A 17654-nucleotide genomic window follows, 5' to 3' on the forward strand; every position below is an offset into this window, starting at 1 on the left:
CTCTATTTCACATAACATAGTAGCTTACAGACAATAAAAGTTAGTACTTTATTTTAATTCCACACGTTAGATTAGCCCACTCATGCAGGCCTATTTAACATGAGTGAACGCTCTCATGATAACAATCACAGACATCCATTTCACCCCAGCTGCGAGGTTGACCAACAAGGCAGCCGGTTCGTGCTGAATTATGCAAAATGACATCTTACAAAAGGTTTGTCTGCTCTGCTGTGGGGCCTTAAATACTTGGCCTCCTCAGAGTGAGTGTGTCTGCACTAAAACCCAAACCACAGCGGTGTCTCGACACCATTCTCGGAAATGCTCCCAACACATCTATGATTTAATCCTCATTATACACGCCGACATCCTCCACAGTGTCACACTTTCAAACCTCAGTCTACCGCACCGTTTGGAGACCATTACAAGTAAACGTATTACTGCGGCCACATTGTGTGAGGCGAAAATGTGTCTTAAGCACGTTTTGTGTGATTGGCCGCAAGCTTGGAATGCAAAAAGACAGCCGGGGAAAGCAGCCAATAATTGAGTGCCATAGCAGGTGCATGCAAATGCAGATTCCCTGACACATCCAACAGCACAGGGGAGATGTCAATAAGAACTGAAAATGCAGCTAAAAGGAAGTGAGAGGGAATAAGACGGGTGGGCTGCAGTTTACAGTATTATCTCATCGTGATGTAATACAGCACACTCAATTGCTCGGGGAGGCAAAGTGCTGTTTAGTTGATAGCCCCAAGTAATCACAAATTTGCATTTTTCCCCCTCAGCCTCTCAGGTGGCTATAATAAACTATGCTAAATTGGCAGAAGGCCGATTGAAATAAATGATAGTGCCATAGCATCTGTGGCCAACCACTGAGCACTCTGCTCATGTGTGTGTAAGCATACATTTGAATGAGTGTGTATGTGAAAGAGGGAGCAAACCAGTCTGTGCCCACATACCCACACAATGCCAACTGAATGATTTGTCCTTTCCTTTCTTGTGTGTATGCATGAAACATTCAACTAAATAATTGCTTTTGTTAATGCACACAGCCATTTTCGGGCTCCCTTAATGTCTCAACGGGCCAGATGTCTCTAGGAGGAAAGATTATTTGTATTTGAAAGACTGAAAGTAGAATACTTTTTTTAAAAAAACACGGATTATATTAGAGCTGATGATCAATTTAAGCACAAACATCTGCATTTTCCCTATCCTACATCCACATCACTTTAAAAAAAAAAAGTATGCAAAGTTCTGCAGGCAATACTGCCTGACCTCCCTTCACAAATAATGAGCAGTGTTGCATTGAAACTCAGCATGCCTGCAACATGAAGCCGTGAGGCCTGGGTTAATTCAATTATAAAAGCCTTCACATACCAATGGGCAGCAGCTCTGTAAGAGGCACACTACACTCTGAGATATCCCTTCCCTCGTAAACAAGAATATATGACGTTTCCTCGCCCTCAGGCAAGGATCCATGAACACTCTCAAACATCCACTCATACTCACACACACCTTTAGTCACACACGGAGACAAAAATATGAGCGGATTGACGGAAACCCTAGTACGGTGATGCAAACAGCAGCACTAACGCACACACCTAAGCATGATGACGGTAAATTTGGAGAGGAGATCAGTGAAGCATACATCCAGGGAGGTTTGACCTTTTAATGTGGCACCGCTGGGCACATTTTATGTTCAAGATGTCGCTTGTCTAGTCATGGCATCACTGATGAGCCACTGCTGCTAAGGTTTGGGGCACTGAAAGTGCTCACAAAACCCTACTTTGTATATGGTATTACCTCAGGCACTCAGAGTAAAAAACATATTTTATTCTGAGAATAAAAAATAAGGTGCAGTGGAAATCAGTTGGTCTCTCTGGTATTGACAATTATGCACACCTTGCTTTCTATTTTTTTTATTAACTACATTTTCCAGCCAAACCAGAAGACACTGCCAAGACTATGTTGATTGTGGGGGTCGAATGAACAAAGCATAGGTGTTGTGCAGGGAGGCCTCAATTTCATACCTATCATGTATGCAAACATTTGACACATGAATGCTTAAGACATCCAGTTTTCAAATTAAAAAGCATATTTTTGACTGAGGAAAAAATAATGAAAATTCTTGCAGCTGTTTCAGAGACCTCATAATTGGACTTTGAGCAACTGTATAAAGACAGTTCTCTAATAGTTCTGAATAAGAATGAAAAAGCTGTGTCCATTACTGTGGAGTTTTTGAGAAATTTCGAGTTAAAGTCACATATTTGCAGGTTTTTTAATCGAAATATTGAAAGTACAGTACAGATGTGCAGTATCCTAGTTGTCGCAGATGTCCTGAGCACAACCTAGTCAGTTCTGTCTAGTACTTATGAAACGGGTTTTTTAATTGTATCTCAAATTTGATAATTTTTTTGGACTAAGAAGTGTGAATATGGGACTTACTACTCGAAATGTCTGTAAAACTGTATAGTAAAATATCTGATATGCAGTATCCTAGTAGTCAACACAATATTTTCATTCTTATTCAGAACTGTCTTTATATAGTTGCTCAAACTCCAGGTATTAGAATTGAGGATTTTCATTATTTTTCCCCATTCAAAGATGAGCTTTGAACGTGCGCTGAGAGACTGAGGTGCTCTCAGTGTTTTATTTTGAAAACCGGATGTTAATGTCCTTACAAATCAGTCTGAGTCATTGCCCGAGGCTTTTTTTTTTTTACCGTGCAGGGTGTTAAAATTCAGCGTCGGGGCAGACACGAGTGTCAGATAGCTTGACCGCAGTTTGAAACTGCGTCATTACACTCATTACGCCAGGACTTTATGACTCCGCTAAACTATTTGGCAGTAACTCCTAAAACAGACGAGTTGTTCAATGTTATGCTCACCATAGCTGTACTGAATACAATAAAAGTAAAAACTCACCGAATTGACGTCCTGCAAGTGCAACATTCTCCATATCCGCCTCCTTTTTTCGAAGAACGTAAGGCTAATTAACGCTGCGTAACAAACACGGAACAATTTGCACTTACTATTACATATTGTTTGATAACACATAACGTTCCATTTAAAACTCGTCGATTAAATAATTAACTATAATTTCTCAAGTTGTCTCTGTATTTCCATCTACTCGCAGCAGGTTCTTAATTAGTGCAGAAAGTCAGGCGCATCAGGGCTATACCATTCTGGCAGTGACGGGGGTGGCACACAATCATCCTCTCCACCTCTCACACTGGTCCCAACTGTTTGTAGGGACCAGTGTAACGTTTAATTACGTGAAACCTAACAAAGGGACATACAAATCAAACACATTTAAATAATTTAAGTTTAAATTGAATTTCATGTGCCTAGTGGAACCTTCCATGTTGGTTGCACCCCTATTGCCATTGTAATGTCAAATTACTGGCTTCTTTCTAAAAGTGGTTGGGGTGCTTGCTTGTTCAAAGTAACATGCGGCCCACAACTTACTATCAAGTTATGATTTTAAAATAAAAAACATGTCTAAACCACAGCTGCCAGTGAGGTGACAGGATATAAAGATATTTGCTTGCAATATTTTTTTTTATTATAATAAGACATCCGGTTGCAATCAGCACATTGCATTCAACATTAATATGTAGTATATAAGCTTGTTTTGTGTTTTAAGTACAGTTGTCCATGTCTGTTTTTGATCGCATCATACATATGTTTATATTGTGTAGTATACATCATTCCACATGAAAATAAACACTTAAAAAATTGATATTGATAACAGGGAAAGACAGCGAGGATGACGGATCTATTAGCCACTTCAGAGAGGAAGCCCAAAGGTTGCTCTGACATACTCAGTTCCCCTGCCACCCCACTCCTCCCTTTCCCAGGAGTCAGAGGCTGGTAAAGCACTGAGAAAGCCATGCTCCGCAGTAAGCCGTAACATGTTTAGCATTTAACACCGCGCAGAAAGTAAAGGTCTCTGTCTGGACATTTAGTCCCTCCCTTTCTCCCTTCCTCTGTCTGCACTTGCTGCCTCTGCCTCTCATTTCTGGCACGGACGTGACTATGAGTGATGTGCTTCCTGCTCACACTGCATCTAGAGGCAGATTTCATGCCGTCTTGGCATCTCGTGACTTATTGTCTTTCTCCCAACTGGCCTTCCCTCCCTCCCTCCCCTCCACGCTTAATGGGAATGGATGATAGCTACATTCTCCCCCACTCTTCCGTACCACAACACCATCGCACCTCTCCCTGGATGTTCCTCCTCCTCTTCTCGGAGAGCCTATTTGACGTAGCCCAGTCAGTGGAGCATGTGAATGTCAACAGAGGAAGCAGACAGACAGAGCCGAGTGGAAAGCTTCAACCCTCTTGTGAGATTAATTTGAGTATTGATATTACCATGGGCCTTTAATCGTCCTCACTCTAATTTGGGCTTCAAATCCTTTCAAATTCTCCAAAGCACTATAGATGAGACTAAAACTCAGGGATAGCATAGTGATTCAGATTCAAGCCCACAAAATATTAATCAAATTACATGTGAGCCCCACCCCGTAGTACTATTCGATTCACCCCAGGCAATAAGTGCTGGAGGTGAATTCTGCGGCCACCTGTATTCCTGCCTCCATAAACAAGCACATTAGCCATTCCCAAGGCCTCAGTAAATTCATTAAAGCAGCAGGGAGTGGACCAGAGGGAGACAGATAACCCCTCTGTCCAACTCACAGACAGCCAAGGTGAGCCAATGTCAAACCACAGGTTGCTCCCTCCACCCTCACTACACCTCATTTCCTTTCCGTCCCTGTCCGTCTCTCTTTATGGTGGGCTCTCGCTGACGTAAATGGAAAGAGGTACATTTCTCTCTTGCCCTCTTCCTCCCTGTCAGTTTCTTTTCTTCCATACCTCATCATCTCCTCCTCTTCCAAAATTCACCTCATTTCTTTTTTTATTGTTATCACTTACCTTTGCCCTTTACCAAATTTCTCCACTCCTCTGACTCACTATACTGCCTCATGCTAACACAGATTAAAATATTGCCATGTACCGATGTGCACACAATAACTACTACTCCAGAGTAAACAAATAAACATAATAACATTCAGAGGCATAGATGGTAGGCGCCAACTTTCTTAATTATGAGACAGTTATTCTGATAATCGGGACAGATGAATGGGTCACTTTTACATGAAAACCTTAAAGAGTACTTATCTATGACTAATTTATACCTTTGTGTATTGGGAAAATGATTCACAATCATAAAAGCCGAGTTAAAACTGAAAACCTGACACTCAGCGCAACAGCATTTTAAGCATATGTCGAAATTTAATAGCTAGAAGATTATAACAGACAAGCAGAACAACAGTTGCTTTTGTTTTCAACAACAGTGCAATGTTGAGTTTAATTGCACGCTTTTCCCTTCAGGGTGTTAATGTTTAATGATCACCGATGTGTGCTAAGTGCTAAGATAAGAAAGGGAGGAACAGATACTGACACAGATAGGATTTGTTCGCACATACACAACACAAACAAACACCACCTTCAACGCACCCTTGTCTCCGCCTCATTTGTGCCCCCTCTCACCACCGATTCTCTTCCTGTCGCCATGACACCCAGCAGCTGTCCCCGTGCCATCCTGTGGCCTATCAGGGCCATCTGTACGGGTGGGAGAGGCATCAGCTGCCACATCAGCACACTCACTTTATCCTTCCCCAGGTCACAGGTGGCACACAGAGACATCGGTAGGACACACACATGCACCAAAATATTCAGACTTCAGGGTATATAGAGGGTTGTGATCTGTTGCACATGCAATTGCTACATTATGATACTCCATAAATCACTACAGTATTAGCTTCACCGACAATAACTTCTGAGGTTGCACGTGCCATCAGACCAAATTTGCACACTTAAAAAGAGCTTACATGGATATTTTAAGAGGCCAGAGCTTAACATACCATGACCCCATCATTACATTTACACCATGGCCTGTTGCAAAATCAGGAGTCCAAACATCAAAGAGGGTCCAGACAGCACTTTTTGCCCCGAGCTTCAATTATGCCGGTCTCAAGTCTGGCTTGAGTTTTTTTTTTTAAAAGAAGAAAAAAGTCAATGTTGAATTCAGTGAAAAAAGTAGGTTAAGGAAGAAAAGGGAGAGATTGTAGAAGGAGGTGTGGGAAAAGGACAATGTCCTGCACAGCAATCAGCATCATGGCTGAGGGCTGTAAATTAGACATAATCAGACAAGTATCAACCCAAAAGGACTTCACTCTGGCTTCACACAAGTCAACAATTAATAAAAATTGTACCCCACACACACAAAACCTCTAAGACTTCCTCTAAGACCTGCAATTAATGTCTGTAACACAATTAACAATGTCAGGAAGGTAAACAACAAGCTGTTTATGGAGCTCAAAAAAACAAACCCAGAGTAAACACCATGTGAAAGAACAGTTCCTCTGTGACACAGAAAACAAAAAAAAAATCAGTGGGAGAGGGAGTAGTAAGTCAGCAAGAGTGGAGCTATCCAAGGTGCTGAAATCTTCTACTCTCCCTCAGAGACAGAAGGCTGGTCAGGAGGAGAGATAGGAGAGTGGAGGGAAAACAGGGAGCTGTCCAAGGAACTGAATCAACAAAATGGCTCTCCGTCCTGTACTGGCAAATGTTTGCATGCATGAAAAAAAAAACATAGTTTCCCAACAGCTGTGACAAAGAAAGGCAACAGAATCTTCTTCTTGGTCTCTTGGCATGTTAACTCTTTTACACCTCAAAATGTCTGTCTAGACTTTGCTTTTTGCTTATTTTACGCATAAAAAGGCCAGAAAATGTCCTGTGAGCAAGCGCTTTTGCCTATTTTTCCAGAATAACTCAACATCTGGTGATTATTTACAATTTGCTGCTGGTTAAAATAGTGCATTAACAATTTAAAATTCAGTCTTATTGAGAGAAAACACTGTAGTTGTACACGAACGCCAGTTTTTGCGTGTTAAATTACAATAAATAAGTTCTCAGCTTTCAGAAATCCTTCACGTAATCACAGTAATGCAAAGTGCGCTTGCACAAAAGTGTCGTCTTTGATACGCTCGGTGTTAAATGGTGTAACAGACAGAATTTTCATATATATTTGAACAAAAGGTGTATAAATAAAATGTATAATTTTGGATATAAAAATTATACAAACCGAAAGCTGTAAAAATGGTTTAGGGTGTGCTTAACCTACCATTTTCAACCTGATAACACTAAATAAACACCATTACCATCAACAATGCTTTCATATATCACGGATAAGACATGACCATTGTTATTTAGTCTGAGCAATGCTGACCATTAAAACAGGGGAAAAAAGTCACTGTCTCCACTGCAGAGGCATAAATAAAAAAGGTTTAGGAGCAAGGCATCATTAGAACACAGTGGATACACAGTATTTTCCATTAACACTGCACAGTGTATTGACTCTGGAGAAAGATTTCTATTTAAAAAGTTGGTTTCATGTTCCCCTGAGCTGCAGTGATGAAATATGAGTGCAACAAATTACACTGGCCCAATCGATGTAAAGAGTTTTAAAGCACAATTAACAGTCTAAATTTAATCCATGATTAATATCTCCTCTCAACTAAATGTACCCATTTCTGACGCGGACATTATGTTTTACAGCTTAATAGAGAAATTTTAAAACTATTGATTGATTGATGATGTTATTTAAGCCTGAACTGAACCTGTTTGGAGTCTGTAAACTCTGTAAGGAAGTACAGTTAATCACAGTGATCAACTGCAGTTACAAGGACATAATAACACAAGGAGCTGTCCATGGTGCTGAACTGACAGCGGCTTACAATACAGCCGTGGTCGGCGCTGTCCGTGGCGCTGAAGTGCCAGACTACTGTGTGCACAAAGCGTGTCCTTTGATGGTCACAGTGTACAGTACTTGCAGCCTCACCCACAGTCCGTTGTTTCTGTTTCTGTGCAGAGCACGACATCAAGAAATGTCAGTGAAGTTCTCAGAGCTGAAAAACCAGCATTTAACGTGGGGAGTAGATTAAAGGATCTCGAAAACAAACAGACCAAAAAAAAGAATGATTTAAAAAAAGGGTAGGTAAGAGTTTGATGCACCAAATAGACCAATGTGGCTTGACTGGTCTCCTTCTTGTTTCCATTGCTCTAATTCTAAGATACATGTCTCATCCCCACAACAACAGAGGAAGTTGGGATTGAAAAAAAATAAAACAAAACTTGACGTCAATGTTACTTCCTTCAAGGACAATAAAAACCCTGCACTGCTCTTTACTGTGCCTGTCAAGTTTTATGAGTAAAATAAATACATTTTTAAAAAATGGTACCTGACGAAATGGGGGCAAAAAAATGGGTGAAACAGCCCTTTAACTTTAGAAAACTGATAACAAATAACAATGCAAATACTTCCCACAACTAACTGGATAAATAAACCACACTGGTCTGACTTAACTTCCAAATTTCAAACTCTTATGCTTGTTCTGAGATATACGAAATATGTTGATAAAGATAATAAATGGCAAGCATTTCAAAAGTCATTATTCATGTAGTAAATGTAACATTTGAAATGCTATGTATTTACATAGTGATTTCCTGGTCTTAATGAGCACTCACACACATCTTTCATCACCATTCACACACTGCCGGCACAGCTTACAGAGTAAAGTGTCCATTTGCCCAAGGACACATCAGCATGTAGACTAGCAGAGCTCGGAATTGAACCTTCAAGTTGAAAACACTAGCACTGAGCTAGAGCGAGTCGAAAAGCAGCCAAAAATATTGAGAGAACAACCTTGCCACGCTGACACAACCTCATTTAAAAATATTCACACACCGTCAACAACGTCGTATTCTGCTCTTTACAATGGAAAGGGGGTTCATTTGTAAATCCAAATGCTGATGTGATCATTTGTGCAAATCTCCGCAAGGCCCCTGAAAAACTGTGGCGGGAGTCCACTATTCTGTGAGATTGCAAAGACCTCATTTCTATGCGTCTCCCCTCTGTGAGAGCACACACACACACACACACACACAGAGGAAAAAAAGCTGAGAAGAAGATGGTAAGGCTAGTGGCAAGAACAACACACTCACTCCCAACTGGCCTGCTGCTTGGGGGCCACACAGGTGTGACTAAGTCTTATAGATTCATGGCTGATGGCGGCGCGGGGTTAGTGAGTGAATGGTGGGTAACTCCAGCAAAGTGCCCGCCTCGCAGATAGTAGCATCCTTGGAGAAAACGCCTCGGCAAGAGAGAGAGGGGGAGAGCTTTCAATCGATAGTGCGCTGAAGAAGTTTGATAGGGCTTTGGTGGGGCTGACTTTTTCAACACAGCCTCTTGTGGTTTGGAAGGCCTAAGAGGTCTGCTGGGTTCCTGTGATCGCTCTGTGTTGGTGTTTTTGTTACCTCTGTCCCCTACACATTTTTCCCCACCTTCTATCGCCGCATCCGTCCCTGATCCTCCATCAGCCGGGCAGAATCTGGACTGTGATTATATCGATCTTTTCTCCCGACTGTACAGCAGACATTCTCACTGAACTGCATTTCTGGTGTAATATTTATTCTGTGAATGCATTATTGAATGGGCCTGTGTTCATTACACTGACATTAACATTCTTGTTTGTCTTTCATTTTATGAAGCTATTTGTCTTGCTGTACAACCTCGCGCCGAGGGCTGACTCTCAATATTTTGTGCACCCTGGTGTAGGAATTTTACTTTGGTCTTTTTAAAAATGAAACATGAACACGTTGCTTTAAGAATAACCAAATATAAAATGTTCTGTCAATGTCAAACCTTATTTAACAGATTCTTAGCAGGACAGGTGTGCACTCAATATTCTCTGACAACAAGCGAAACTAGACTTTCCTTGACCTGAAGTTCTAGTATAGAAATATTAACAACATTCTTATTTCAAACCAGAGATTCAAGGACTTTCTGGTTTTCTCTGGAGAGATTCAGAGGTCAAAGAGCGTTTGCGATCGTGCGTCGCAACTTAACCGAGAACTTGACTTATTATTTTGAGAACTGTACGCAAACTCGACTCGTGAAAAAATGGCAAGAAGCCTTTTAATGTGTCTCCTATTTCAGAGAACCAGAAAAGGGTAAAAGACTGACGACCACCACACAGCCATGGTGCAAATCCCTGATACACTCCTAGGGATTTGGTGTGTCAAAATAGGCACAAGCATCTGCATGCTGTTATTACTGCGATTCAAACACACACACACACACACTTCCTGTCGTCCCACACTCTACACAGCTTGCTGTACACCAGGGGCCATGTCATATTGCAGAATTATTCTGGGGACTTGCTGGGGAGTGGGAGAAACAAGTCACCATGCGTGCCAGTCCCCAAACACGCGGGCCAAATGGTGTGTCCCACCAGCTCGGGAGAGAGGGAAAACACTGATGAATCCTGGATTGCTCCATTCGGAAATAGGAGAGAGACACAGGATGGATGAGAGAGAGAGTAACTTGGAGTGCTAAAACCCTCACAATTAGCACCATTGATGGAAAGAGTGGCTCTGATCCCAAAACAATCAGATCTGGGCCTATTTAATTTCTGGGCCATGTTTGGGAGACTGGTCTGGACATTGTCAGACTGTTGAAAACAAACGAGATGTGTTCTAAAAATAGTGATTAACAGAAGCAGCACTGGCTTGCGTGGGCTGTAAGTGAAAATGACACTCCACAGCAAATTATCCAGCTTGTGGAACCAGAATTATCCTCAGTCATGACCCCAAATTTGACCAAAATAGTGCATTGCCTCCATGTTAGGGGCTGGGCAACATGGCTTTAACACCCATTTCCTGGTATTTCTACTGTGATTTGAAATATCGTATAATAATGTTTAATACACATAATGACATTCTAACAAGAGTCTGACATGGCAAGGAGTCAACAGAGGTGGTTCCTTGTAGTTTAAAGCTGGGTCTGAGCATCAGACTAAACTGCATTGTCCAATCCTGCATCTTAGTGCAAATTACATGTGAATGTGATCACACTGTTGTTTTTACTTCAGTCTACTGAAATCACTGTCTCATGTCATGTGTGTTTGTCAAAGGGCATCACGTTGAGCAGCACAGTTACTTAAAGACACACAGCTATAAACTCTTAAACTCTAACATGTGGGAACTATGCGTAACACGTTTTTAAATGGTCCGTTGACTCATAATCTAAAGCAGTGCAGTGGAAAAACTTTTGAACAACACCAGTGGCCTGAACAGCTAAAAAAAGTCAAAGTATGGCGAGGGATCCTGTCCAAAAAAACCGAAAGAAAAGCCTGCAATGCATCAGAACAGTTAGTCAGCAAGTCCCACCAAAGCTATTTGAATGGATGGTTAAACTGAAACAGCTGAACTGAGATGGAGGGGAGGGGCGGAGGGCGGTGCGCGTGTGAGACGCTGCAGTCCCTCTCTTTTCCCCCTGCCTCCCTGTCTTCTCCTCTTACCATCTTTCTGACACATTCAGCCTTCACGTCTCTACTTTTCTCCTTCACCCTGGGAAAGCAGCAGCTGAAGTGGCAGGGCGCCACGAAAGTGACACAGGCCTCATTTGCCCCTGACAAACAGGAAAATGGCACAAAAGCAAAAGAAAAAAAAAATACACCCTGCATCAACACAACACAACACAACAGAAGCCATTTAAACGTAAGTTTGCGTTTCAACGCCGCTGTCAGACACTCGGTAATAATAAAAGGGGTACAAAGAAATTTAGAGGACATGCAGCAATTAAAGCACAATAAAGCCACAGCCACTGTGTGTGGTTGAATTTCAAAGGCATTTTTATGTCTGTGTGTTTTCTTTGAATCTCAAATGGTGTCACTCAGCTGAGCTTCTCTATTCCTGGCTCATTACAAATGAGAGAATGGTGCCGGGTAATTGTTTGACCCTGCCTGCTCAACCTGCGTCCTTGGCTGCTGAGAGCTCTCCACGTGAGAGTTCTATGGGATAAATGGTGGTCATTCCCGTCCTCTGCCCTGTGGCCGTCTGCAAAGAGAGCACCATCATATCTGTAACTAGACGAGCTCGATGAAGCTATGCTGGCTGCACAAACCCAATGCAGGCCCCGGCAGCGGCAGCGCCACCTCTCTAAAAGGACCCATTGTGCCCTGTGAAAGCCTTTCTCTCTCTGCTCTCAAGTGGCCATTGTGGCCCCGCAGAATAGCCGGCCCTCTCTATCGTCTGGCAAAGAACATGTGGCCACGTCCGCGGCAGCTCAATATCACGGACCCCATCAGCCCCCGTGTGCCCCCTGTTGCGCAGCCTATTCTTCCCACAGGTGAGGACAAGCCAGACCTAATTTCAGCCGGTGAATAGAGCACAGAGCACAGGTGCATTCTGGGATTGGAAAAAGGTACATTTCAGAGTTGAGATCAAGGTAGAATTATCAGCTTCAGAGATTTTTCTTAGCATGTGGTTGGCACATGTCTTATTGATTCGGCTGCAGAGGTTGTTTTTTTTTTTTGTGAAAATTTCATCCATGACATGGATGAAAGCCTTTATGGATTTCTGGGAGAGGAGAATAAACTGTGGTGGAGCACAACAATTCTCTTAAGTATACTTGACTGAGAGTAGCAGTTGTTCGCCGTGCTCTCCTGAGAGTTAGTTAAAAAGTTGGGATGAGTATTTTATAAAAAAAACCAGACACTACAATTATTAAAAGTGCTTTAGAGACTGCTTGTCTGACAGTGTATCTGAAAATGTGGCTACAACCCTCAGGTGTGTAAGTCAGCGTGTGGGGACGCAAGAACATTTAGATTTGAAGTGTCGCGACTCTTATGATCTATCCTTTGTTGACCATTGGATTCATTAAAAAAAAAAACAAGACAACAAAAACGACTTGTCGCGGATTAGCGTTCAGTTTGGTCCAGAAAGTCTCTGCTCATACAGCGAGAACGTGACTGAAGGCAATGCCCAGCACTTGTCATTGGAAGTAAATGGCATTGTGTGATTAGAAATGTGTTATGCAAACAAATTGCATGATTATGCAAAACTAGAAAAAGTGCGGATGAGTGATATCCCACAGCGTAAGGATTAGTTACCAACACCCACTCTTCAATTATGAGCATAAAACGCTTATTTATTTGTGTGTGTGTGTGTGTGTGTCCCATATTCTTGTTATGCAACCTGCTCCACTTTAAGAGCCTTTCACTGCTAACCATATGTTAGCACATGCTGGAAAGGATGGGCGCAGCTCATGCAAACAAAGTGTTTATGCACAATGACGCCACGCTAAATAAGGCTTCACTGTAATGCGGTGCATTAAAAGCAGGTCACCAACATTTTACTAAGCGCTGTTGTCTCCAGGCTACAGGTGGTGGACATGATGCACTGAGTCCACCTGTAGCCATCATGTGAGGTTAGTTCTTTGGTTTGCCCCCCCCTCCAGATGGGGAGGTGGTGAGTCTGGGCTGATATTTTTAAACCTCAATAACAGCAGCTGCCTTCTGGACTAATTTAAGTTAAGCAGCAGGTGCTAAAGACATATATGCCCCACACCTAATACCACACACAACCCGAACCACCCGGAAACGCCATGACGTGGTTCTGACTGGGTGACTTGAGGATAGACTGCAGATTTCTATTGATGACACTCTTATTCTCTTAAAAACATCCGAGCTCAGCGGTAGCAGCGAGGATCTCGTCGGAGCGGTTTAAAAGGTGAGGAAATATATGGAAATGCAAATATTTTAAATTGTGCTCTCACTTGAGGCTACAAAGAACGTCTTCATTAATTCATTGGCAGTGGCTGCTTTTGGGGTGTTACTCAGATATGAAAAAAGGGGGCTGGGATTACATTACTTTCAACTATTTGAGAGGGAGAGAGAGAGAGGGGAAAAAAAAACCCTCATCCATGATTCAGATGTACTTGCGAGCTCTGAATGGATTCATGAGTCAATCTTTGAGGAATACAGTGGAGTATGTGGCACGGCTCCAGGACTTCCAGCACCCGGATCTTCTATTTCAATTAGAAAGACCAAAGGCGAGATGTTAAAAGCCGCACGGAGCTTTGAACTCAACTGGTGCCATTACATAACAGTTTTGTGCTTTTCCCCTTTGCAGCCGACAGCTCGACACGAGATGTACAAACTTTGACAGCCTCCATAATACATGTCTTCCCAAACTGGCTCACACTAGTTCCAATCTAGATGTGGACATCCTTCCACCATGGCCACACGGGAGGGAAGCGTGCAATTTGATCGGATCAATCGGCCATACATTATCCTCCCTTTCCTCCTGACGGGGAAAAAAGACAGATACGTTTGCCCCTCCCCTTGTAAATCACTCAGAGAGTATGAGTGGTCTTTCGGTCCATCTCTCAATCCTGGGTTCCACCACCACCACCACTCTGGTTACTAAATCAAAAGGGAGAAGCAATTGAAGGGATGAAAAAGAGCAGGCTTGGCATGTCTTCCCCCATCATAGTCCCTACAGCTAAAATAGAGAGAATGAGTATGTATGTGTGTCATTTCTCTATCACATTTCCTCCACTTTCTTATGCAAGTGAAGACTGTCTGTCTTCTATATTGCTTCCCTAAGCTCCTTTAACCTCTCCTCTGTCCCAATCTGTGGGTGGATGTTGGGCAAATGGATGGGAAGATGGATGAGGACCAGCAGCAGAAGAGTGAGTTAATGAGGCAGATTGCTCCCTTTGCCACCGTGCAAGGGATTATGGGGAGATTACCCATTCTGATTCTCTTCTCTTCCAATTTTGCGCTCTCTCTCGCTCAGCCTCAGTGGTGGTAAACTGGTGGGGCGTGGGGAGGATGCGAGTGCCCACATTTTGATAGAGGTGAGATAGAAGATAGTGACTCTGGGTGATGTCAGCTGAGAATGACAACAGCTCAAAAACAGTGGCCAGGAAACGGACTGGCCGTCGCGACTGAGGCCTCCTCATCTGTCAGCACGCTTCAAGGGCTGCTCTTGGGCTGCATTCATGGCACAGAATGTTGGATTTCTCACACAAGATGGCCAGCTTCTTTCGTCAAATGTATTCTAAGAGACAGTTCTAATAAACTAGCCATGAAGATTCCACCCACTCGCTCACAGACACTTATGTAGGTTGACTTCAAGTGACGGCGTCGTTTGTAGCCGGCGCAAGTCGCTGGAAGCCTTGTGTCAGTGGGGCGAGTGAAAACAAAGCCTCCAAATTCACTTCGTTTTCCACTCGCCCCAAACAGCACACACTGAAAGGGTCTGAAGACATTATTCAAATTACAGGGGAATTCGCAATTATTACAAGTCATCTCAGCGCACAAAGGCGGCGTTAAGCACCCTCCATGAAGTACACTGAAAGCTCCGAGAACAAAGGGCGAATCATGTATGGGCTCTTGCTCAGTGCAGCCGATTATTATAAGGGAGAGAAGCTATTCTAAACTAGACTTGTTAAACTAAGTTGACGGCGGAGTCATTGTTGTGAGGGATGCTTTTTCGTCGATTGGAAATTAAAAGCGTGGATGCCAAATTGTGCTTGGGGAGAAGTCTTGGTCTAAATGGTGAAATCAACCGTCAACATCTGTCTCACTGAGGAAAGGACACGAATCACGACACACTTGCATGGCCACTTCCTGTGTCTGGCTCAGCCGATCATCTTTTCTTAAGTGTGTATTTTCTTAGCAAAGGTTCAAGTAATAACTCGGGTCCATCAATCAAAAGCTGGGAGACTCAGCGCTCGCTGCACCCGAGTGCAAAAAAAAGCAGTGAGTGGAAATGTCACCGTTATTCAACAAATGTCATTAAGGTAAATGAGTGTAGTGAATACTACTAAACAGTACTAATTGTACTAATTACTGCCCTGTGTTCAATAGTAAAGGTCTAAGCCCACACAGTCCAGCAAGAGGAAGGCAAACAGATGTGATGTTATTTTGCACTGTAAACATATACAGGGTAAAAAAAACAAACAAAAAAAAACAGTAAAAGTTTGCAGTGTTTCTATATAAACACACAGAATATGTCAGCTTTCGCTCTGGCGTTAAAGGGACTCTCCTCGTGTGGTGTCCGCTTTCATCCTCTCTCTCTTTAGTCGCATCCTTCCCATCCATCCTTGCCTCTGTGCGGCTGAAACCATACAGCGTGTGCTCGCCTTAATTGGGCTGTTGCTCATACCCACGTATACTGTGTATCTCACAATCACGCAGTTACCATGAAACACTACACTTCTGTGATTGTGTACTTCTGACTCGGGGATTTGTGTGTGTCAGTGTGTGTGTGTGGAGACCGTTTACGCACCCCAGTGGGCGTTTGGCGACAAGGTGGCGCAGGAGTCACATGCAAGCGCAGCGACAGTCATACAGGCACACGCGTGGGTCACTGTGATCTCACTCATTTGGAGAGAACAATATGAATTTCTTAGTTTAAGTCAAGACAGATTTATGGTGAATAAAATATAAGAGACAAATGAAACTCTCATGCCAGATTTGGGTCACTCTTTTTTTTTTAAAAAAAGAGAGAGAACGACAGCCTCTCCATGCTATTCAGGCTCCTATTTAATTCTCAGCACAATGGTAAAATGGGTCTGCGGGTCTGATGACAGTGGGAAACTGTAAGAATAGTGCCCTTATACCCCTCTCCTCCTCCTCCTCCTCCTCCTCGAGTCGTTTAATGCGTAAACACAGCCACTTCTTTAAGAAGGACATGAACTGACTTTCTCTGTGTCTTTGGCCGAATTCCCACACTCTGCCACTCCTGTCACGCGTGGCTTCAAAACATTTAGGTCCATGACACATCGCCTCACTAATTCAACGCAGAAAACAAACACCAGACCCCTCCGATCCACTCGCTTTCTAAACCTCCTCCAAATATTGACCCATTACGCATCGTTTGCTGTCGGCTCCCACTGAACAGAACAAAGCCAGCGACGGATCATTACTGGCCCATGTTGCAGTGTCTTTAATTGTTTTTTTTAACCCCCCCAGACAACATCGGGACGGAATGATGAGGAGACTCTTTGCAGAAAAGGGACACGTTCTCCCATCCAAGAAGAGGAAAACACACACAGAGAGAGAGAGACGCATATTGACACCACAGCAAACAGGAGAAAAGTCCTTACTTGTGTTTTGCGGCAATCCCTTCCGATATTATTCTCCACACTTGAGGTTTGTAAAAAAAGAAAAAAATCCCCGGATATAGCCTGGATGCAGTTTTGCGCCTCGGCTTTTTCTTTTTCTTTATTTATGTTTTATCCAGAGCGTTGAGCACACCAGGTTTTCTCCCCCCTCTCTTCTTTAAGACAGATGTGAACGTTCCTGGCTGAGTCGCTCCACCTGCATCCCTGCCGTCAACACCACAGAAAAGGCGGAGACGCGCAACTTCAACTTCTTCTTTTCAAATTAAAACTCATCCGAGGGACAGGCATCCTCCGAGCTTTTATTGCGAAGGATCCGCCGCCGTGTTTGTGGCGGATGCTCTTGCGCCTTGCTGGGCGCTTTGACGCATCTCCCCCAACCCCCCCCCCACCTGCATCCACTAGAGAAGGAGACACAGCGGCAGCAGCGGCACCGCACCAAGGAGGCTCCTTTTCAGAGATACGCCCCTCTCCGGCTGGAGAAGGTTACTTCACCCTGGAAGGAGGAGACTGGAAGGGGGGATGCTGGCTTTTCTAATCTCCTAAAACATTTTTAAAAAAAAGTGTGGCGATTGAAGAAAATGAGTCAATATCAAACATAACCCACAACAATAAATATG

At 43.2% G+C, this 17654-nt stretch overlaps 1 protein-coding gene across 5 annotated transcripts in view; it reads right to left on the minus strand.

Annotated features, from left to right (window-relative positions):
• The window catches only part of LOC122766875 (neurexin-2-like), a 563355-nt gene extending 546112 nt beyond the window's left edge, over window positions 1-17243 (minus strand). For all 5 annotated transcript variants that reach the window (XM_044022084.1, XM_044022083.1, XM_044022085.1 and 2 more), the window contains exon 1: window positions 17020-17243. The gene's annotated coding sequence lies outside the window, so the exon portion shown is untranslated. The remainder of the gene's footprint in view (window positions 1-17019) is intronic.
• Window positions 17244-17654: the final 411 nt, after the last annotated feature.

Source organism: Solea senegalensis, linkage group LG3 (genome assembly GCF_019176455.1).
Source record: "Solea senegalensis isolate Sse05_10M linkage group LG3, IFAPA_SoseM_1, whole genome shotgun sequence".
In the NCBI taxonomy this organism is placed as follows: Eukaryota; Metazoa; Chordata; class Actinopteri; order Pleuronectiformes; family Soleidae; genus Solea; species Solea senegalensis.